We start from the raw sequence: 24,992 nt of genomic DNA, 5'->3' as shown, positions 1-24,992 counted from the left end.
TTATTTATGAGACTTTATAGCTATGCAAATTGAGCACTTGAAGCATTTTCATAAGTATTTATGAGTAACCAGGAGGAGATCAACCCAAGCTGCCAGCTGAAAGCCAGGGCTGGGTTTTATCTAAAATTAGCTGCCCCGCCTGCTGGTGAGAGGGCTTTTTCTCCAGGTTAATAGCTGTCCTTGCACCTTGGGGAGGTCTGCTTTTCAGTTTTTATTTTTTCACAGTATGAGTTAAAGGTTAAATGTCACCAATTTAATGCAAAGGAAGAGGCTGTTAGCATGACTGCGTGGAAGAACACGCCGTTGTGTCTTTGCAAGTCAAGGACAAAGCCCAGCTGCAGAGCTGGCCTGGGGGCTGTGGAGGTTATGAGGAGCACTGGGGGGGGCCTTAAGGGTCACGGTGGCCCTGGCAGGGTATTTGGGGGGCTCTCCTTGCCCCCCAAATGCAGACATGGTCCTCATGCATCTTCTGCACAGCAGCTTGATTGTCAGCCCTGCCTGGAGCTGCAGCGCCCATCGTGCCCATGCGTGCACACACACGTGTGCACACACAGACACACACGTGCACATGTGTGCAGTCCTGAGCTCCCCACACAAGCAGCAAGAGGCAGCGCATTCCCCATCCAGCCCCAGGGCAGCTGTCCTCCATCAAATCTCCAGACATGGCACTTTATCTCGGTCCAGCCCCAGACGGGTGTTTCTCCTCACAGGAGCAGTTCTTCCAGCTCAGTTCACATTTATTCTCTTTTTCTTCCATGCTGCTTCTCTTCACCCCGCTCCCTTTTCCCTTTCTCACTGGCCTCAATCTCCAGATATTGCCAAACTTTCGCAAAGAAAGAAACTGCTTTCAAGTCAGACTAAAACAAACAAGGTCATTGGAAAAGATAAAAAATAATGAGTTCCTTTCTCTAGGACTCTTTGCTTGTCTCTCCCCCCGCCTCCCCCCTTTCATCTCACTCCAGAAAAGAAAAATAAATCTTTACTAATCCCTTTGGAGCCCTGCCTCCAGATCTGCCAGTGATGCGAGTTGTAGCCGCAGCGAAAATGTGGCCTCATACTCCAGGAAAATCAAATTATTGCTCAGGCCCCCACAGCTCCCTGTCCGCCTCTGTCCCAGACCCACTTCTCCAGGCAGGAGCAGCACAGATTAGTCACTGGCCAATGACTTCTCCTCTTGTTTTCTTTGATTTTTTTCTCAACTCCTCAGGCTTTGGAAAGCGAGGACAATCTCCAAGCTGGGTTTTTAATAGTTGATTACAGACGAACCAGCAGAGAAGGAGGAGGGAGCTCAGGGGGAAGAAAAGTGATTTGGGCACCCTGGGGGCTTTCTCTGCCTTGGGGTGCTCAGCACCAATGTCCACGAGAAACAGCATCAAAAATAAAACCAACACCAAACACACACACAAAACCAAAACCACCCCCCACCACCAAAAAAAGAAAAATAAATAAATAAAATAAATAAATCCTGTAGTCATCTGGGGAGAAAAAAAGTTTTAAAACACTGAACTTTTTCTGCTCTGCTACTTTTCGAAAAGGAATATTCTTCCAGCTAATGTACTGAAGTGACATTGCAGGCTGAAATTGAATAAAACATTTCATTTGATCTAAAATTAATTGGGGTGGGAGGAGAAGGGTTTATTTTGGTAGGAAAAAAAAATCAAAGGGTCTGTACTTTGCATTGATCCAAACCACTTCTTGGCTGAATTTTTTTCGGGAGGATCGGGCAGTGAGCTGGGAAGTTTCTTGTTTGCCCAGCTCTAACTGGAAGACCCCAGTCAGCGAGTACTTTCCAGTTGCAAAATGAAAAGCAGGAGCGGGCTCAATGGGAAGAGGTCATCATTGCTCTTTTTTTCCATTTTAATGGCTTGCCTGCTTGTGCTCAGCCAGAGAAACTGGGCAGGGAGGAGGCCATGATGTCAAAGGGAGACAGCAGTGCCTTCTCACCCTCTTTGAGGCACTTTAGGGGCTCCCCCTTTTCACTCGGTTGCCTAAAAGTCAGCGTGCCGGCTTTAATTCTCAGTCCCAAGTCGTGAATTGCCTTCAAATCGCATGTCAGCATGAGCACCCCCAGATGTGCTGATCCCCTGGGAAGGAGGGATGGGCAGAAGCCCTCAGCACTGCACTGAGGTTGCGAGTGCTGATCTCAGGAAATATATTTGGGGTAAAAGACATCACTTTTGTTCTCCTGGCCAGCTCTCAGCCCCATCTGGAGCAGTCCCTGCAGCCGGCCACCACTGGGACCAGCACCACCACCAGCAAGCAGCCCGAGGCCGGGGGACCAGGCTGTGGTGCTGAGCACCCTGCACCACCGCAGGGAGCCCCAAGCCAACGAAATCAAAGCAGCTTGAAATGAGGACTGCTGCGAGGGAGGGGGGCGGAGGGCGGCTGTTTACTTTCATGTCCTTTAAAGCTCCTATTTTGTCTTAAAAAAAAAAATAAATAAAAATTAGGAGACTGCTGGGATTTACTGCTCCTTGTCCTCGATGGAGATGGGGCTGGATGAGTGCACCTGATGGCCGGCAGAGGGATGGGGAGGTGTGGGGCCAGCTGATATCGGGGCTGAAGCAGCACCATAGGGACCCAGCACTGGGTGAAAGAGCACTGAAACCACCGCCTGCGAAGAAATGCTGGGCTTTAATCCCAGCCAGCCTGAATTTTCTGCATATTTGTAAAATAGATGATCTCTCTGTGCTTAGCCAAAGCAGTTATTAATGTTTTCATTCCAGAAGAGAAACACGGTACAATTTCAGTACCTGCTAGTTATGAGTAATGAACACATAAAGCAGAAATAACCAGCATTTGTTTTTAGGACATGGGTAACAAGAAGCCAGGGCTACTTCCAACAGCTAAAACCTGGCTTGACCTGCACTTGGATGGGAACTCCCAAAAAGCTTCCCCATGGGCTGGAAACCTTCAGAGAGCTGCAGACCTTCTGCCTCGGGTCCAGGCGTGGTGCTGGATGGAGGCAGAATCAGCGGCTCCACACCACGCTTCGCACAATATCACGGTTCATTATAAAGGGACGCGGTACCCTGGCAGCATCCTAACCTAATGAAAGTCTTATTTTCCAGAGTAACAGTTCATTACTGGACTCGCTGTGCAGTGGAAACCCCTAAGGTGGGAAAAAAAAAGAAAAAAAGAAAGCGCAGGGCTGCTGGATGCATAGCGAAATCCTCATGGGCTTGGGCATTTGCAATTCTGCTACATCTCTGCAGGAGGGCGGATGTTACTTGCTCTGAATCCAGGGCTTTTTAGGTCTGTATGTTTTTTTAGGCTTCTATGGATGCTTTAGGATATGGATGCTATCACCATGTGGTGGGAGGTGAACCACAAACACCGTTGTATTCACCTGGCGGCCAGTAACCTCTCCTTGCTGCTGTGAACAGAATTGTCCATTTGCAGGTGCCTGAATGTCCTGGCCCAGATGTGACCACCAGCCCCCAAACCACACAGCCACACGTGGTGCATTGAGGTGGGTGAGCACCAGAGTCCCTCGGTACCCTTGGTACGTTCTGCCTGCAGCTCCCCAGGTCATCCCCAGCTCTGCCCAGCTGCAGGGGTGTGGTGGTTTTACTGACAGACCCAACACAAGGGGCCAGCTGCCCTTGGAGGGCTGTGACTGCAAGGGAGGCTTCCCAAAGCTGTGTGTGTAAGAAAAGGGGAGCAGAAGCCTTTCCCCCACCTGCAGAGTCCCCCAGGACTGCCACCATGAGCTGTGGCTCCTGGACAACCTGCCAGGAGACTGCAGAGACACGTCTAGTAAAGCAAATCTGCTCGTCCCTGTTTCCAGTAGGAAAAGAAGGCAGAGTATTGTCATCTGTGCCTTTTCCCCTTTCATCTGTTCACAAAGAAATGGAAAACACAGCATAAACAGACACCCAAGAGCATCTCCTCTCCTGGCCCCCCGCCAGGAGGAGCGATGCTCTCAGGGAGCCCAAGGTCGGGATCCGACCCCACAGCCAAAGCAGGACATCCGCACTGCCATCGCTGCCAGCCACAGGGCAGAAGCTTCTTCCCCACCTTACAGCCATGGCACATCGTCCTCAAATATATCAGCTTTTCGTGACAGCTAGGGCTGTTTAAAAAATGAACACTAACTAACATGAAATTTTGTGAAACTGCAGTTTTTTGTACCTGTTCCAGGAGGAAAGATGGTTTGTCTCTGCTAACAGCACCAACTAAAAGGCACACATCGAGTCTAAAACTTGTCTACACCCTCACTATTGTCAACAGGAGGAGAAACCTCCAGAGAACAACTGAACCCATCTGCCACGGGCACCCTTTGGGCCAGGACAAATCATCTTCTGCACGGAACCTGCTCCTGCACCGACTACAGAGAGCAGCAAAATGAGCGTGCACCTAATTTTTACACGCCTGGTGAGGTGAGAGGAATCCCAGGCCATATGTTTAAATACATTTGTTCTTCCTTCCTGACATCCCTCGCAATTATTAGCAGCGTCTCCTCCCAGCTTCTTTACCCAGAGTATTATTGGATGTGTCCATCACTGCAATGGGAGTGCTGCTGCAAGGAGGGAGTGCTCCGGTGTGGGTTCGGCACAGCTACCCGTCCCCACCTGCCCTTCCCCAGCACACGGGCTCCGTTACACCTACCTTCCCAAAGGGACATGCTAAGCCCAAATAAAAGCCAGTAATCCCCTTCTCTGCATTCCTGGTGTCTTTTGAATGCCCAAAGGCAGAAGCACGCAGTGTGGAAATGAAAAGCCAATACACTCATCTCCACCTCCGCCACAGGCTTGAAGGGTGAGTACAGGTGACACACCTCTGCCTCAGTTTCCCCTTCTACAGAATAGGACTCACTACATCACGCCACCTTCAGAAGTGACATGAAGTTCTTGGGAGAGAAGGGAACATAAAGCTGGTCGCTCCATTTATAATATTTGCAGGTAATGGCATGCTAATACAATTCATTAACACGCAGACATTGCTCATTAATGTCTTTTTACTCTTCCATCTCAGGGTCTGCATTTCTATTTTACACATAATCTGTTTTATTAAGCAGTTTCTTAATAGAAAAAAAAAAAAAAAAGTATTATCTTCTATGCAGATTTTGCTTAAATCCCCTCAAATATAATTAGGCCCCAAAAGGTTCAAGGAAGTTTGAGTATGTATCAGAGCTGCAGAAAACTCACTTGTACTCCACCTCCTAAGCATTTAATTTTTACTGATCACTGCTACGTGCTCCACGTTCTTCTCCGTGCGATGTCAGGCAATATAATTATTCTGTATTTCAATCGCAGCTATCCTGGGAAAGTATTTTTTTTTTAAATATCTGTATGGCTTTTGTAATATCTCCCCATTGGCAAAATTCAAGCAGCAGCCTCTGCTAGGGGCTCTGCTCACCGATCCCTTGGAAAATGCGAACAACCGAGCAGGGCTCCTGACGTCCTTCCCAGGTGTTTTTCTTTACTAGAATACAACACCTCTGGGGCCAGGGATGCTTCTCACGCCAGGATGCTGAGGCTGGAAGCAGGACTGCAGCAGCACCTTGGGTCTGCTTCAGCCAACGCTGGAGAAGGGAATGAACTTGTCCTGGTAGAGCGCCTCAGTCAGAGCAACTCGCCTGGCATCAGGCTGAAATCAGGTGTCTCAGGAGGGTGGGAGGAGAATGAAGCCTCTGCCCCAAGCAGCCCCATCCTTGTCCAATGCCGTCTCACACCTGCATCTCAAACCTCTTGTGACCACACGTCCACCAACTTCTCTGCAGGTGGGGTTTGCTGGAGAAGACATCCCAGCTGTGAAGAGCGGGGAACCTGCCAGGTCTCCAGACATGTCCCTTGGTCTGAGTGGAGGTGCCTGATAGCCTTACTCCCTGGAAATCAGTTGAAAGCGAAGCCCACAGACTCCAAGCCCAAAACATGCCAGCCCTGACTGCAGGGATGCATCTCCAGCCCAGAACCTGGCTCCTCACCAGCCGTCCCAGCAGCCAACCTCTGCAGGGACAAAAACCCTCAGGCTGCTTCAGGGGTTCAGCCCCGTGCAATGCAGCACACGAGGTTTGAAGCCGCACTTGTTGTCCCTGGGCTTTGCACTGCATTGCCCAACCCACAGCCTCTCTCCTCACTGCCAAGCAGGATTTGCACTCCCGGGCAGCCTTACCAACCTCTCCCACTGCTGGAGCCTCCACTCCCTTCCAGGTGGAGGCTTGGGAGCTGCCATGCCTCCTCTCTGCCACGTGTTGCTCTGTGGTACGCAGCGAGAGCAATTTCATCTGTAGCTTTGAGCAAATAGGAAAATGTTCTAATATGTGGGCTTTTATTGAATTAAATATTAACATAAATACAGGGCTGAATGCAGTGCTGGATTATTAATTTTAATATTTAATCCAACAAGAAACCTTTTAGTTGTTTTAGGGTGGCATGTTTTCTTTCACCCAATTTGTTTTCCATCAGCGCTGAAATGAGGTTTTCATAATGAAGGAAGGTGATCAGGAAGGCGTGCTTGCCTGTTAGGGAATATTATGGGCTGACAACTGAGCACATACAAATAAAAAGAGAAAGCAACAGCGATAGCGATAGCCCTGGGTAGGGATGGACAAGAATGGAAGGAACGTTACAACTAGGATACACAGCTCTGAGGAGCCTTGAGAGGTTCAAGGAAGCAGGTGGCCCTTAAGTGTGATGATCTGGTCCATCAGCTTTCCCCAAACGAGCATCCTCCCACAAAGCCCCAGACATTGGCATGTGGAGAAAGGGAAACCCTGCAGAGGGCTGAGATGCCAGGCAGATTGGGCACAAGATGGCACAACCCATCTGGGATGAACCCTGGTGGAGAAGCTGAAGGTCTCCCCACGTGTCCTACCTTCCCAGCAAGCCAGCCAGGAGCCTGGAGGGTTGCACCTCACAGGGGCTGTCTGCTAACGGTGAGGCACGTGTATTTTTTCCCTAGGTTAACACCAAGCAGAGCTCAGCAGGCAGGAAGAGGAAAGATGTCCCATCCATGCCAACACATCCTTATATTTCATTCTTTAAGCTCTTAAGCTGCTATTTGAATTTTAGCTGTAAAACATTGAACTGATAATAATAATAATAATAATAAGCCCTTCTTAATCCAGAGAGGAGGGATGGATGAATGTCTCAGCCAGCTGCGTCGCTGCTGCATGGAGGAGGCTTTCTGCATAAACTCTGCCATTTCCCTGGCAATGGAAGGGGACTCATCTCACCGGGAAGGGGATCCATCTCACCGCATTCTGCCGGGGCCCCCAAGTCCCCTGCCCAGAGCTGCTGGATAAAGGGGAAGAAAAGACAGGAAGAAATGCTCCTGTACCTGCGTCTTGCTAGAGAACAGCCTGGAGCGCGATCCTTCAAGACATTGCCAGCTTCAGATTATTACCTGTCACCACCGACCCAAGAGAACACACTGACCTGCCAGCATCTGCCTGCTGGGGAGCTGGAGATGAAAGAGTGCCAATACAGAGACAGCAAAGCCTGTCTCGGAAGCAGTGACACGATGATTATTGCTATTGCTTATAATCACACATAATGATGGCACAGGAGAGCACCATGGCCATTGGGAATCGATTTAGGACAAGCCCAAGAGAAAGCAACGCTGACAAATGCCCAGAAATGTTGAGGGGAAGTCAATGAGAAATGTGTCCACACCTGTGTCACACATGTTAATAGCAGCATCTCTTGGCCCACTGCTGGATCTCCCTGAGTGGTTGAAAATGACCTGGGCATGGGCAGTTGACAAGGAAGGGTTCAGGTCTGCATTTTCATACATACACCATTGCATGCCAAGGCGTGCAACCAAGCCATGAGGTGCGAGCAGCTCATGCCCATGCTCACCAGCTCTTGGGGCCAGCCCCATGGCTCTGCACCCTCCTGCTGCTGGAAGGAAACATCCAGAGAGTGATGGTTTCCCACCATGGGTGGGAAAGCAGGACTGGGACTGCTCGGGGGACAGCTGGGGCAAAGGGCTTAAAAGCTGGAGCAAGCTCGGAAAGCCAAAGCTCCCTTGCCAGGGCTTTATTTTTTTCCTACCTACCTTAAACCAGGGATGGGCTTGGTGCAACCTGCAGCCTCCACTGCTACGTGGAACAACATGCCAGGAGCAAGGGCAGGGCTGCTTGGCTTTGCGTGCACCAAGGGACGTGAGCTGCAGGGCTGGCCTCGCATGTGATCACAGAGCTGGAAGCTCCAGCCAAAGAGGTTTGCATTTTAATGCCCACACAGGTCTAGGACACCCTGGCCCCAGTTCTCCTTTGGCACCGCTGGTGTGAGGCTGCAGAGATGCTGTTTACCACGAGAGGACACCATCCTACCTCCGACTTCCTCAGCGCACAGCACTCAGTAAAAATATCCATAATAATATTACAGGGACCGACTGGAACACACACGTTGGAGAGGAGAGCAAGAAAGAAACAATATGTTTATCATCCTGCTATAGCCAGCGAGAACGCTGCCCTGCCATTTATTTCTGCAGCAAGTACCCCTTTAAATATACAAATCGCAGGGACATTAGGCTGTAATAGGCAGACCAGGGATTAGTTTGAATATACTTCATTTGGTGATTTGTGTGTGCGTGCGGGTGCGCGTGTGTTGGTTGACTTTAAAATGGAATAAACCACATTTAGCAGCTAGGTAGCTATGGAAACATAACCAAAATTGTTCTACCACCTTTCTGCCGCACTGCTTTCCGCAGCCCTGCAAATACTGTCAAGGGAGGACTGAATATTGTTTCTTATAAATAATAGAATGTAAAGAGCTACAGAAAGAATCACTAAATTAGGATCGTGAAGTGGGGATGGTTCAGGAAAAAAAATGCCCAGTAGATGTAATATTAGTTTCTGATGACTTAGCAATGATAAGGGACTTAATTTTATTCTTTTGTATTTCTGCAGTTTACAGAAAGATACAGACTGGGGAAATACACGCATTTTGGTGCATGTACTCGTGGGGAGGTAAGTATGTATGTATATGTATGTAAATATATGTGCACAAACACACTCCCAGCTGCGTATACACAAACAAAAATACACCAACAGCATTTCAGTGGTTGAAAAGCAAAGGACCTTGCCTGCCGCCTGTCTCTGCTCGGGGAGCTCTTGCTCCATGGCTGCACCTACAGCCCAGCCCTGCCCCAGCCCTGCTCCCCATGGTCTGTACACACCGAGGGGCTCCCGAGGTGCTGCCCATCTTGCTGAAGTGTTTGGAACAGCAGTGGCCAGGGCAAGGACAGGGGACGAGGCAGGACTTGCTGTCACAGAAAGCAATGGTGACATGGGTTTGGTCAGGTGTGTCACCTCTTGCTGACGGTCCTCCATTGACCTGTGTTTTGGGTGCCGGCCCAGTTCAGCAGTCCCAAATGTCAAATGGAGAGCCAAGGCTGGGGTTACTGCACAGCACCAGCACCAACCAGCCCCACATCCACCTCCTTCCAGGCACCCGGGGCTTCCTTCCTCTCATTTGCTCCTTCAGTCCTGTTCTCTTCAGACCAAGGACTCCTGAGCTCTCAAGGTCCTGCCGTGAAGGACTCTGCAACCCTTTTCACATTGTCTCTCCGGCATGGCCCCCAGGGCACTGCCCCCAGAACTGCAGGCAGCACTTGAGGTGGACAGGTACCATGGATGCACGCAGCAGTGTGAGGACAGGCTGCTTTATTCTCCATTTCTTTCCCCGTAGCTCCTAGCTTCGCCCTTGCCTTTGTGGTTGCTGCTGACATTTCCAGAAACAGCCTGCAATGCCTCCACAATCTCCTTACAGAGAGGTAATAGCTCATTTAGACTGTGTCGCTGTGTAGGGACAGCCACTGTTGATTTTTCTCCATGTGCAGTTACCAACAATGAATTTCCTCTGCCATTTTATCACCTGCATGCTGCTATCCTTCTGCACTTCTTCGCAGTCAGCTTTTGTTGGCACTCTCCTGAATTAATGCTGCTGCTGCCTTACAAATCCTGTTTGCTGTCTGCTCCCTCTGCCAGGCTGTTTGTGGGCATGTTGGACAGCATGAGCCCTACCACCGATCCCCGGAGTGCCTCACACATAACTCCTGCCCACAGAGCCAAGGGATGGCCCCCTCTCACTTCACTCCTAAACCTTATCTCCTTTTGAAAGCCCTTTTGGAGGACTCAGAAAAGCAGTTCAGCATCCAAAATGCTCTGAGCAAGTACTGCCAGGACTATGAGTAATCAGACCCGTCCTTTTCCTCCCAGCGAATGGGTACACTTGCTCTCTCTCCCTCTCCAAGCCTAGCAAAGGCACATCTTCCCCTCCTGTCCCATTTGGGGTCTGGTACTGCTGCACCTAAGGTCTCTGGATGTAGCTCCCTAACGAACCAGCTCGCTCCCCTCCCTCCTCATCCATCGGAGGGTCCGTGGGTCTGAGCCAGCTGAGGCTGCTGTGAGGACAGCGTCCGTCCTCCAGGCCCACGCAGCACAACTTGGCTCCCGTCGGGGCCTCTTGGCAGAGATGCCTTCTGCCAGGGAGGAAGGAGAATGGGTGATGAAGCAGATACCTTTGGCAAGCTTGGTGGAGTTAGCGCTGCTAATTAGCAAGCATAGAGGGCTTCAGAGGCAGCTGTGCTGCTGCAGCCCCCTGCCACTATCTAGCCAGCCTTGTGGGCTGTACCAAGCGGGGATAGGGCCCTGCCCTACTTCAGATTTCCCGCTCCAGATGCTGGATTTGCCACACATGGAGGAGGCGATGCCAGATGCTTCATCCTGCCTGGCGGAGGAGTGCTGCCCAGGCCCCTCGCGTTCTGCCTTCGGAGGTTAGGAGCAGGCCCCTCCCCGGCCTAACGCGTTGTTGCTTTAACAGGCAGAGGGATGGAAAAACAAAACCCTTTACTGTCTATTGTTAAACTTTACTGTCTAATGTTTTAATAAACAGTCAAGTTCTTCCTCCGACCATTAAATCAGCAGTAAAGCAGGATGGAGACTGGTTTATGGGAATCTATCTGCATCACTAACATACAAATGTGAGGTCTTGGCAGCCGCGAGCAGCTACTCCCCGTCGCGTGGCTTCCTGCCCACTTCGAGGGCTGGAGCTGCTGTGGGTTTGGAAGGGGTACAGCTCCTCCTGCCTGCTGGGAGACGGGCAGAGCGGCCGCTCACAGGCCCTCCTTGCCCAGTTCTCCACTGAACTCCACATCAGCCGAAAGGTTAGTGCAGGTGTGATGCTCTGTCCCCATGAGGGGGACATCCTCCTTGAGACGGCCAACTAGGGACATCCCAGTCCCAGAATGGTTTAAGACAGGCAAGCTGAGCAGTGCTTTTTACTCCTAAGTCTTCAGCAACTGAAGGGAAACATTTAACTGGCACCTGTTGATTACATTCCGTGGTCAGAGGCAGACTTTGCTGCCAGCCAGTGTCACCTCTTGTCACACAGTGACACGGAGGCCAGAGGCTTACCAGGAGTCTCAGAGGGGATGGATGATTTACTGGATAGGAACCAGAACAGCTACGGGCTCAAAAGTAAAAATCATTAAAAACATAAGTATTGGGGTGAGAGGTAAGGGGCATATTGCCACACGGCTGGGTGCAACCCAAGGGTCACCTGTGGCAGCAGATTCTGGCTCCGTGCTCTGCAGCACCAAAGCTGGGGCTCTGCTTAGTGCACTTGAGTGCCATACAGTCAGTGTCTAAAGAAACCTAAACCCTTTGTTATCTCTGGGATGATTCATGTTTGCTTGATAGTACTAACACCCTTTAATCTCTGTTTTTCCAAGAATCCCCAGCCTGCAGCTGCGGGCCGTGTGGATGGGAGCAGGCATGGTGGTCCATTAAGCTCTCTCTGGGTAGGACTGACTTCTAAACACTTTCCAAAGCATATCTGCTACCCCTGCTCCAAAAGGAATAAGGATCATCCTACCCATCCCCAAAGTAATTTTTAACAGATCACAGTTGTTGCGTCAACTTTGATTACCAGAAATGAGGTTTTATCTCCTTGGGGGTGGCTCTGTCAGCAATAGATACCAGGTTTCCTGCTTACCACCATTTGTGGGCTGTTCCAACCGTTTGTCCAGTCATAAAATTATTAGCACATTATCCCTGGGCAATGGCTTGTAATTTTCTCTTTTTATTACTCAATAAACTGTTTGGAACCCAACCCCCCAGAGTGAGAATAGGAACTAACTTACTACTTACGCATACATAAATGATAGAGCAAAGAGAGAAGGTATAGGAAGACAGAAATGCTACGAAGGTGGAAAAAAAAAGAAAAAAAAAAAAAAAAAGAGAGAGAGAGAGAGAGAGAGAGAAAGCTATTTTGTAAGCTTTTTATTGTAATGAACGAAAAATTTGGTGTTAAGAGGAAAAAGAGACAAGCTTTGAGAAGTCCTGCAGGAGAGGGTTGCTGGGATAAAACTTCCTCCATAACAGTCCCAGCAGCACATACCCTGGTTTTCCCTACACAGTCCCAAATGCCAACACACTCTGGTGAACATGCCTGGATGCTTGGAGAGCCTTGGGAAAGAAAAGTACAGTGGTTAGTTGACTCAGTATGGCCGTATGCACTCGTTCCAGCTTCATTATAGCTATTTATTTCCAGCTATAGCTAGAAGGGGCTTTGATGGAGGAAGGGGATTTTCTAAATGAAAAAGAAATGCAGTTTATGGAGAGTGAAAGCTGGTCCCAAATCCAAGTCTAATTGAATTAGAAATTGCCTGGATGCTTTCTTTCTATTCAAAAGCTTGTTAAACTTCCAAAAATATGTATATATATTCTTACATTTTCTAAACAAATCCATTCAGCTTTTTTTTTTTTTTTTTTCAATGTGACATTTTCTATTTCAAAGTTGACCTATTTTGAGAAGTAAGAAAATTAGCTAAATTCCCCCATATCAAAACATTTCACTCTGGGCTGAATAAAATATTGGGAGCTTGTTTTTTTTTCCCTTTCTGCAAGGAAGTGTACTCCTCACTGGGGGCTAACAGAATGGATTTTATTTATTCTTTTGAAGTCCATTTCAGGCATGGAACAGGAAAAAACCCTCTGCACAATTTGCACAGCAATGATTTCCAGCCTACTTTTACATTCCACATTAAGATATCTAATCCATCCCATGGATTTGGGATATAGGAATTTGAAGTGTAAGTAGGGATTGATAAATTGAGTAATGGGTTTTATCTACAACAAAGGTTTCTTGGGGCATATCTCCCAGAAAAGAAGTGACCACAGCCTACGCTGTTCTGCTGGACAAAGGTTCCTCTCAATACTCATCACTGTAGTTTGTTGGTCGCTTTAGAAATAAAGGTGAGCAGAGATTTTGTATTGCACTCCAGCCTGCCAGGCCAATCTCTGGATGACTTCACTCACAGTCAAGGGGCAGCTTTTAGGAATCATTCTTCAAATGTTTTGAACTCTTCCCCTGACAGCATTTGATTAAATAGATTTTTAATCGACACGATACTTTACACTACAGCTGCCACTGGTGTGAGGGAAATAAAAATCTATCAACTGTCGCAAAAGTCAAAGCTATATATTAGAGCATCTGTGCAAGATTGCATGTTTCATTTCATTGTTTTTGGAGAGGCTTATTAATAAGGATGCCTTGCTTTTTGCAAACAGTGGCAATACTTTTGGTACACAAGACATAGTCCTACTCCGAGTTGAAAGGCTGCCTCACTGGAAGGTTTGGGCAAGATAACATGGCAAGAGGGTTTTCTTTCTGATGCAGTTCTTTCTTCTTTGTAGCTATCCAATGACATTCTCCTACTCTGGAACAATGTTGGGCAGGAGAAAAAAAATCCATTAGGGTTACTATTTGAACATCTCAGAGCCTTTGCTCCAGGCTGCCTGGAGGCGCAGTTGGCCAACTCTGCGTCATCAGCAGGTTTCCTTGACAATGCCTAAAAGATGTTCTTTCAAAAGCTGGACTCTGAAGCACAGTTCTTGTCTGCACACCAGCCCCTGCAAACCAGGTCTCATTTGAAGTCAGTTGCCAGAATATGTGATGGAGTGAGATCTGTGTAGCTTTCTGATAGCATAGCATGGAGCTCAACTTTCAAAAACTTTTCACAAAAGGTTGTGTTGGGACTGCTCAGTGCAATCAGTGCATGAGCTGTTAATGTGGAACTCATGATTGCTCGCAGCAATCACGGGGTCTGAAAACACAGCAGGATTCAAAGGAAGATCAGCCACTCACACAAGGTAACAAGGACATCTTAAAATGAGCATCTATTGAATTGGGATTCAGAGCTAATTTATCCCAAGGGAAGGTTATTTGTTAACTGCCTCTTGAAGAGTTTCTGATAGAGCTGAAGGAAGGGTGACAATTCCTCTTCACAGCCACCCCCAAGGATTATTGATTCTCCTCTGGAATGAAAACTAAAGCTTGACAGAGGGGTACAGGGACTACAGACCACAGCACAGATGCTGCAGGTTCAAGTCCCTGTTGCCTGAGACAGAGGTTCTCCAGCCCTAGAAACCAGGGCTGACCGTCCCTGAAGTTGCTGTCACTGCCCAGCACTTGAAGCTCACTTGCTCTCCTTCTGCACCATATTCAATTCTCTTCCTTCCTCAGAGTGCTCTGAATTCAAAAGCCCTCTTTAGAAACAGATGGGTGGTATTCAGTTGCCAAAACACAAGGACCTCGTTCTGTTTGGGCTGTCCAAGGGTACTCCTCCCAGCTTGCTGCCACTCCAGATGGGCACCAGCATACCAAGGATGCTAAATCATATCTGCAGCTCCCCTGCAGATGCTCAGTACCTGCTGCCGGTGCTAACCAGCCTGGGTAGGTGCCTGCACTGCCAGCCCTGCCTCCCCTCGGGGGTGGTTGTGAAGAGGAGTTGTCACCCCTCCTTCAGCTCTGTTGGAAACTCTTAAGAGGCAGTTAACAAATAACCTTCCCTTAGGATAAATTAGCCAAATAGCAGGCACTTGAGAGATAGAAGAACCTCTTATTTAGGCAAAAATGTTTCTTCTGACTCCTACTACTCCTACTGACTCCGCTGGCTGACAGCAACCAAGATCAAAGTTAACAGATATGACTGACAGTGCCAGTTCCTAATTAAGGTATGATCCTTACAAGGAAGGTTCGTTAGGATCTCTAGGTTATCCATTACCCTTACGCCTGCACCTGATGACCCGTGCACATCTTTGGCACCATGACACCAAGCTACAGACACCAGCAGCGCTGCTGTGTCCCTCTGCAGCCTCTCCCAAATACTGGAAAAAAAAAACTTTGAAGCCACCAGACAAAATATTAGGCTTGGTGGCAGCAAAGAGTCCTGCCAAACGGATTTATTTATTTATTTATTTATTTATTTTAACCAATTTCACATGAGCATCACACTGTTCATTCTAGACCACCATTCCTGCCTCCTTGTTTCAATAAACAGTTGTATCACTGGTCACTTGCTAGGCCCTTTGCTGGCCAGCTCCTGAATCCAGGAACATCACAAATCTGTCAGTCTACTTCTTTCCTCTACATTCCTTGCAATGTGTCCCAGTGCTTCTCTTAATATCTCCGTGAGACCATCTGCCTGAGACACACCTGGGCCCTGCTTACCTCTAGGCACTTGCACGGATGCAGTGTTTTCACAGGGACACTACTGCACCACCTTGTAGAGGAGGGTTTCCTTTAAGCCCTTGGTAGGCCTGAGGACGTGACAGAGTTGGTGAAATGGAGTAAGTCCCATAACAGACCAACGATGTGATGTCAGGATGGAGAGGTTCAGTTTGAACAGCCAGTTCTGGGTGGCTGCAAAAAGTCAGAAATCAGTGATTGAGAAGCAGAGTTATTTCCTCCTTGGAAGCCAGGTGGGTCACGCTCCTCAGCCACACTACCAGCGCCATCCAGACAGAGCCGAGCATCCATTTTAATCAGTCCCCAAATGCCCTACCAGAAGGAAACTGTTTAACACCCTAAAATCTCAGGTGAGGGGACCTGGCATCACTGCAGGTGGCATCTGGCCCTGGAGCTCTGCTCCAGTGGCAGCAGCTGACTCTGAAAAGGAGCAAAGACAGAAATGAGGCTTAGAGCAGCAAAATAAATCAGTGACAGAGTTTCAAAAAAAAAAAGACAAATGAAGTTGAAATCTGTCCTTGTTTATTTTAATGTTTGGAATGTTTTTGAGGTGATTTATGCCCCCGCATCAATGTATTTCTCTCCGTCTCTCTCTTTCTTCCCTCCTTTTTTTTTTTTTTTTAACAGAAAAAAAAAATAAAATAAAAATTGGGGGAGTTAATTGGATTTCCAGGCTTCACAGCCAGACACTGTAATTGATCTCTGAAGAGATGGATTTGTTGGTTAGCTGGGCATGAATCTGATAAAACAAGCAGGAAGGAATGAAAAATTCCCCCCTGCCAAAAGAGCCAAAGAGGGGCAATGCTGGCAGAGACCCCCAGCACTTGCCTTCACCAAGACACGGGATATTCCCTGCCTTCCCTTCCTCTCCCCATTTTTGTTCTGCCTTGCAAGGCCATTATTTTCAAAGCATGGCTGCATCAACCAAGGCCCCCTGCATCTGCAGCTCCTAGCACCCGAGAATCCCCCAGCCAGCACCACGCCTCATCGCAGCCCCCAAAAGTGAGTCCTTCACCCCCAAAGCTATGTCACCCACCTCTGTCTGTCCCAAAATGCAGGTGCCATCTTCAGTCCCCTTGAGTTTCTCGTCGCAGGCTGGTTTGCTCTGTGAAGAGAGGAGGCACTGAGCTGGGGGAGAGGGGCAGGATGCCCCCCAACTGCCCATAGCTACATTTCCCATTTCACCCAACTGGTGTCTAAGCATCCCCACCAAGCCAGGCTTGTGCTAGCAGGCTAGCAGCACAACAAACCTTGTCCATGCTTGATTCATTCATTCAAAAAAAAAAAAAAATCCTCAAATTCTGGGTTTGAGAACATGTTCTAGCCATTGAACCTGCTTTATACACATATTCATAGCAACATCTCCCAGTTGCCACCAAACCTCTATGAGCACAGGGTTTTCTTTTCTCTTGTACATACAGACATTTATATTCTGGTTTCAGCTTAGGGTTGCAAGAGGCCTGGTCCTGCTGCTCTGACCAGAGCTACACTGGAGGCTGCTGTGCTGTAGGGTACCTCGCTCAGCCCGTCACGGTGCGTGCTCTCTGCTGCCTGTTCCCACAGCAGATGGCAAGCGGCCGGTCCTGACAGACTGCAGCAGGCTCCGGCAGCGCCTGCAGGGAATCCAGCTTTGCACAGATCTCTGCAGGTGAGTCCACATGGGAACATGGCACAAAACGAGCACAGGAGCAAACTTCAGGTGGTTTAGCATCACCCGCCAGCTGGGCTGGTGAGAAAGGCGTTTGTGGGAGTGTGCTGACACAGGGCAAGCACTGCTTTCCCAGGCAGGGCAGCCTCCTCCCGTACCCACGCACTCCAAGCCCCAGGTGACCGAAAGACCTTTGTTATCTGGGAGAGTGCCACATGCCAGGGAGAAAGCTCCCTGCAAAATTTGTCTCTTCAGTACAAGACTCAGCTCATTCCTTTTTGTTGTGCATTTTTCCAAAATCCCAGTCCACTGGCACAGCTCAAAAGGAACAAGGAAAACTCATCTGCCTTTCTGAGCCAGAGACCCCCTCTCCCCCTTGCAGGTAACCCAGAGGAAGGTATTACGTTCCCATTCACCTGCCAGCTCACCCAGGAGACGAGGAATTTCAGTCCTTTTATCTGTTACAGGCTTGTCTGAAATGCCTGGCATAACCTGTGCCTGTGCTAGTTAGGCTGTGCTGATGTTTCGCTGTTCAGAAGCAACCCTATAATAATTGACCCGGCTTTTCTGTGCTGCTGACACCAGCTGGCATGGCCTCGCAGAAGGAAACACTGCGCTTGCACAATGCATAATTAAACTATGGAGCTAACTTCCACGGGAAGTTGTCGTGGCCAAGAATTTGTGACATTTCGGAAAGGAAGCAGGCATGTATACGGATAACAAGAATAGCCAGAGTTAAGACAGCTAAATAGCAACATCCCTGTTGACAGTGCTAATGATATTGCAAGGCAGCCTCCCGTTATTAGGGGTGATAAGCGTATCTAACATGGGGCAGATCTGCCTTCTGCTGCACCTCCCTTTGCAGCATCCGCTTCTGGCCACCCCTTGGAGAGGACAGAGCTGCATGGACCCAACCCCATGCATGCAATTCCCCTCTTCTAGTTTTTTTTTCTAACACGTTTCAAAAATATTGTACAGTTTTATTTTGCTGTTACTTGCACTGGATATAAAACTCTGCGCAACAGCAGCTTTCCAGAATTGTAAACCTGGTTTATGCTCAGGAATATTGTTCTGTGCAGGTGCAAGGTATCACTCACTCCCAAGCACTGCAGCTACTACAGACTGTGACAAGGAAGCTGCTCACAAATGGTCACGCAAAGGAAAACATCTGTTACAAACTAGCAGGTACACAGATCATCTGCAAATTGCACAGCTTGCGCCTGATTTTTCCCTTGCTTTGTTTAGCAACTTGCGGGGCTGCCACGCAGGATTTGGGACCCCCATGGTGCAGAGAGGCAGACGACGGGTGCTGCTGACAGCGCAGAATCCGGCCCGGCACCCACCTGGTCCTGCAGAAGGCATAGGTCATGCCACAGGCATTATTTAACCCAGGTGCTCCTTGCTCGGCCACACGCCCCTGTGGGAAGCAGAGAAGACAAGGCAGGGCAGGGCAGGTCCCACCCAGCCTCGGGAAGCCCAGGCGGCAGGGCTTTGAGGGTATTAGGTTCAGAAATGGAAGCGGGCTGGGTTGCCTCTGTTTCATTCCCGTGGCACTGCTTTCTATCGTTATCACTCCAGAAGGGCAGGTTGTGCTTCAGCAGGCAGCGTCCCTTTCCCTTCAGCCAGCTCTCTGCCCCACACATACCTGGTTGCCCCCTGCACAGGCTCCGTGGGCTGGCAGTGATTTTTTTTTTTTGCCTTTTTTTTTTTTTTTTGCCTCCACCTCGAACACAAAAGATTTCCTGATCTCAGCTGGACCTTTACATCTGCTTTGTGTTACAGGGCTTAGATCAGGAAACAGAAGGATTCTGTTTCCATCAGGCAGGATCTCTGGTTGATCTCCAGCCAGCCTCAGGACTCAGCTGCGGTACACAGCATCACATGCGATGGTTAGAAAGGAGGATCCTCGTGTGCCTCATGGCACTACCCTCCCGATTGTCTGCTGCCAGCACTCCCACCTGGGTAGGGCTCAACCATCTCAGACACAGCCCGCAGCTCTGGATGTGTCCGAAACCTCTCCACCTGCTCAGCCTTGCCCAGGCTCTGCTCCCATCCATTGAAATCCTTCTCTCCTCCACCAGAGTGCCAAGGGTTCCATTTCGCATCTTTTTCTTTTAAAACACAATTTAACAATATTTACATGATCTTTGCTCCTTGAGTAAAGCAAAGGGGGGCAGGAAGAGGGAACCCATCCCTAGCTGCACACTGCCATCACCTGCTTTGAACCACACGATCCTGGAGCTCCTGCTCCCCTCGGTCAGATGCATCAACACCTTTGGCACACGATTTATCATGTCAGAGGAGTTCACCACTTCTGGCACAGAGCAACAAGACTTATTAAGTCCTGGACACACGCCTTAGCAATCGATGGGAATTTCAACTGTGACTTCATTGTGAAAGGGATCAAACCTTTTAAAATCCCATTCCTCAAACAGAGTGGTCTCGCATCCTGCAGAAGCCCCGTGTAAACACTGGGGCCTCATAAGTACCTGTGTGTGCTTCGGGGGGACAAGAGTCACTGCACACAGCCTGGCAAGACCCCGTGTGAAGCACCACGCAATCCTTGTCACCCAAAATTGGGGTCAAGGATGGCGAGCTCAGGCTGGAAATGGCTCAGAGGAAGGCTATCTGCAGCATCAGAGCAAAGGTGGCCTTTTTACAAGAGTCAGCTGCTGGGAGGCCCTGACTTGTTAGTTTAAGAAAATGAAGGTGGAGAGGTGATAAAATTGTTCTCTCTTCATGTATCGGGAGGTTTAACATGAAGGAAGAGAAAGTGCTATTTAAGGTGAAAGGACAACATCAGCAAAAGGTCACAAACCATCCATGAATAAATTTAGGTGAGAAACTAGAATAAGGCTTTTCATTGTCCAAACAATTAGGAGGAAAGCCAGTGCAATAAAAAAGGTGGGGTTTTTTCAGCCCAAGACAGGGAAGAGAAGCTTGGTTGTCTGCAATAGCAGGGAGCAGGATGCAATGGCTTGGAGGTAGTGCAAAAACAGTGTTTGTTTTAAAGGAGCATTACTGCAGCCATGCAGACCGAGGCTGGTGGAGAGGCGAGGTGTGCAGGGAGAGACAATCCATTTGTACAAGGTCAACTGATTTAATTGGAAAAACGTGACAACTTTCAGACTTGGGCCTGACACAGGGCAGTAAAAAAATCAAGGCAAATATAAATCAAAAGACTGTGAGAGTGCACAGAGGCCAGCTGGCCAGCCCAAAGGCTGCATCCAGCCCCACCGAGTGCTGGGGGAAGAGAGGGCAGCCAGAGCAAGCACGGGCAGAAACTCCCCAGTGCCGAGCCAGCACTGGCTGTCCTGTAGCAGCCCACACGGAAATCCATATGGAAAATCATTAAACAATTACAACCTCTATCGGAAGAAGATCATCCTTGGAAGACACTTCTCCAGAAACCTCTGTTTGCCGCTTTCAGATAAGCCCCTGCCCCATGGGAACAAGGGCCAGAACACATTTCACAGATCAGCAAACACTAAACAAAGAGACCAAAGCAAACTGGGGGAGCAAGACAAGCCAACGCCACCCCACCACCTCCAGCTCCATGCGTCCTCATGGGCTGGTAGTCGGTCATGCTGAAACACCAACCCGTGGGCATGGCCCCAGCCACGCAGCCACCCCAGCGAGCCCGGGGCCACGTGCCGCTTCCAGCAAAGGAAGGTTTTCCATAAAATAACCGCTCGGCGCCAGCTCAGCGGTCTGGGAGAGGAAACAATCCACCTGAAAAAATTACCCAGCCAAAAAAGTAAGGTCTAATGCGCTGGCTGATTTAGCACACAATTTTATCACTCCCTACAGACAGAAGCCTCTCTTATTTGGAAGGTGCTTAAGCACCTGATTTCGGTTAGGCCTAAATACCTCTCAAAGAGCTGGCCCTTCATGCAGAACCAAGATAATCTTTGAAGACACAGCAACTCACCCGGCTTTGCTAAATCAATCTCACTGTTATTTTATTCAGCGTAAAAAAAAGTTCCCAGGGATCACATTTCTACCAGAACTTGTTAACAATTTATAACTATCACCTTAATCATTAAAAACAAACAATGGGAAAGAAAAATCATTAAATTAATCCCTGATCTGGAATCCCAGAAGAGAAAATGAATTATTTTTCAAGACTGTAAGAATTAGAGGCCAACCTTCCAGATCGTGTAAAAACACGAAGAGCAAGTGTATGCATACTCTGCCAGACAGCATCTAAGGCTGCTGGAGGAAGGCTTTTTTTTTTTTTTTTTTTGTATTGCTTTGAAGCTCTTTGCTGTCATTCTCCAAGGAGCCTGGCAACCACATTGTGATAGAGCAAGGATGAGCCTTTTAAGCTTTCAGAGTTATTTCCGAATGAGCACGGGCTGAGCTGAGCATTGCAGCTGATGTTCGGGAGCTCCTGGCTGTAGTGTGCTGAGTTCAGCCTGGGCATGGCGAGCAGAAGCACCGCTGGGACTGGAACCACAACCTGCCACCCCTGGGCTTCTGGGGGGTTCCTAGGGAGAGCTGCCTCCCTGTGTCCCAGCCGAGCAGGCTCCAGCTCCCTCAACAAACTCAAAAATTAAGGCAGCAAGACCTGTAGGAAACATTAGGGGCTTTTATTAGACCAACTGATAGAGACAAAAAAACAAGGACTTACCTTGGATGCGTGCTCTACGCCCATCTCACGAGATGCCAAGACAGCTTGTCAGGTGTGGGCTTTCTTTTTCTTTTCCCCATTTGTACTAATAAATGCATTAACTAACCTACAAAAGCCATAGATCACTACAGTTATAACCTCACCACTGCTACGAATAAATAGCTACGTTAAACAGAGACAAAAAAGTGGAGGGACAGGCAGGGGAAGCACTTCCACTGCCTTACAGGGAAGGCAGCGGCAGGCCTGGCCATGAGACCCCAGACATGGGCTTGCCAGCACCCATCTTGCCGCCCGTGCACCCACGAGTAATTAACTGAGGGTGATAATGAGAAGGGATGGACTGAGACAGGTATGCAGGCTGGGGCAAGAGAACACGCTCCCCAGCTAACTGCTCGCATGCAGTACTGAACTTAGATGCTGCATGGTGAGGCTTGGAAAATTCATGTTTTTCCCCCCATTTAGCTGAAGGAAGATCCCTCTCCTTCGGCACGGCGATGCGCACGGCTGAGCACAGCACCCAACAGAGGGCACTGACACACTGACCATGCCACCCACCTCTCTGGCCATCCCCACCAGCCCCAGCTTCTCCTCCCCGCCGCACCAGCGCTGACCTCCCCACTATCGAACTCCCCATCACGCTCCTGGTGGGGCTGCCACGTCCCCACCCAACACAAATCAACGGGGCCATCACCTCCGCGGGGCGAGGACGGGAAGCGAGCGTCCCAGCGCGGTGCCAAGGCGACTTCCTCACCCTGCTGCCGCGGCTCGGGCAGGCGGCCGCGAGGAAAGCTGGTGGAAAAACCTGGGCAGGGGGGGCGGGAAATGGGGGCCTTCACTTTTCAGGCTGTTAACTGTAATTAGCCTGGTTTCTGAGATGTAATTATCTTGCAATCTCAAAGCAAACACCCCGGAGGAAATTGCACAGTTAAAGACAGCATGGCATTAAAAATAAATTATGAGAGTCCTGCCCGCTATTGCTATGGATCTGTCAGCATTTTCACTCTAAAAGCCCCTGCTTGGGGGAGCTGCAATCACCCAGCTGTGACTTTCCATGCCAAACTGTCTGCCTAGATGTAGGATTGCGCCGCATCCCTGTTATGATGCAGAAATTAAAAACAATAACCCCCCTGATCAGGAGGCATTCAGCTTTGTCACAGTCCAATTACAAAATCGCTGCACTTTGGGGGTGGGGAGGTTGTTTTGTTTTGTTTTGTTTTCCCAGAGGAATTAAATTCCACAGGCTATTTAATACAGTGCACGAACAAAGCGTGGTAGGTGTTTGGAAACAAGTCAGATACTAACAGATCACAATATTCCTTCCTCTCACAGAAAGAGCTCCCGAGCCTGCTCTCCGCTGCCCTTTTTGTTGCTGCGTGAGCGCCTTCCAAAATTAGGACTGTGCTTCACACCCAAATTGCCATGCCAGGGATTCAGCCCAGGAGGTGGAGGAACCCGACTACTACAGTGGGGAGCAGGATCTCCCCAGCAGCTCGGGGCTCATCCCTTGCTTGGGACACTCCCTTGCTCAGCCCAGCCTGCAGGGCTTTGCTTGGCCTCTGGCTCCATGGAGGTCACTGCTCTGCGATGCCTGGCTGGGGAGCAGAGGCAGGAAGGAAGGGGGAACTGGCTGGGAAGCAGGGCCAAGTTCCTCATGCAGCTACAGAGCATGAAATAAGGCTGCCAGAGAGGAGATGTAGCTCACTGTTGGCTTATTTTTAATTTTGGAGCATCTTTTCCATCCACTTCTACTAGACAACATCAGCCCCAACTCAGGCTTGCCCTGAAGCCAGCAGAGCTGTATAATGGTTTAGGTCAGCAGAAGACCATACCAACATCATCCCAAAGGGCTTTCCCTCATGGCATCCTCCCCTGCGGGCGAAGTTTCAGATCACAGCAAGGTGCAGGTGATCACAAGGGACCATGCGCCCCAGCCAACCCGCGCTCTGCCACATGGAGAGAACCCGGAGGGAAGCGGTACCTGAATAAGGCTGTAAGAGACACTAAAATCCCCCCTCAACATCTGCAGAGCACTGGGACTTGCCACCATCTCCAAACCACCATGCTCATTACACAAAGCACCACTTCTCTCATTCTGCCATAGCTAAGGTGGACAAGGAACGCCCAGAAACGTGCCGAACCCTGGCACAATGTTCAAGATGGAGAAGAGAAGATCCAAAAGATCATTGCCTTGCCTTCCATCAGAAATACAGCTTCCCTGAGGACTCCTGCAAATGGGCTTTCTCCAGAGCCCTGCCCGCTGCTGTGGATAATTAGCGGGTGCTTCTTGAGTACGAGACGCAACCACCGCGGGGCTTCACGCAGCTCTAGCAGCGCTGAGCCCCACTTAGCTAAATTCTCATACTTCTTACGGTACGAATCAATCCCACCGTCTCTCCTCTCTACATATCTCGTCACTCACAGGATGCAAAAGAAGAAGTCTGGAGAGCCCATTAAAAGCCACTCGACTGGAAAATAGTTTCTGGCCTAATTCTAGCACCAGGGTCTTAGCTGGGGAGAGAAATCTGACAGCAAGAGTGTGTCTGCGGGGAGGAGGAGGCAGAGCTGTTAACTACTTCACCAATCTAACGTATAGCACTCTCCAAGAGTAATTAATAATTAATATTCGTAGCCTGCTTAAATCTGTTGACTCTGTAAACCGCTGCCTCTCACTTAGAGGACTCTCGGCATGCTGAGACAAACTGAAGAACATCCCCCATGGAGAGGCTCAGCATAAACAAGAGCAATGGCAACTCCCAGCTACTCATCCCTAGTTTTAATCCCTCTGCTTCTCTTGTCCTCTTTATCTTGTTTAATTAAGCATAATGCCTTAGCAGCAGCTCTTACAGAGGCAGATGGAGAGTCCAGGATGAGAAGACCTGGGTCTTCGGTCACTGCGAGGCTGCTACCAGTGCTCTAACTGGAGCAGTAAGGCCCTGGGTTGGCAGGGGACGCTGAAGTCACCAAGCTCCATCCCCTTCAGAGGGTGTGTTCAGTGTTCCTAAGCCACAGGCCATGCACTGCATGCAGGAGCGAAGCCATGCAGCACAGCACTGGAGGCTCTGGAGCACTCGTTCCAACCAATCCTTTCTGCAGTGTTGCCCCTAATCCACTTTGCCCTCATTCAAAACCGCAGATGTAAATCAGTTTCCCCAGCTCCCATCTTAATCTGAGTTTCAGCCATCAAAAGACGCCTGACAGTGACACACAGTGGTCGCAGTAGCTGTGG

This window comes from Netta rufina (assembly GCF_964035555.1).
Source record: "Netta rufina genome assembly, chromosome: 9".
Lineage (NCBI taxonomy): Eukaryota > Metazoa > Chordata > Aves > Anseriformes > Anatidae > Netta > Netta rufina.
The sequence above is the reverse complement of the archived record's forward strand: the minus strand, read 5'-3'. Positions refer to the sequence as shown.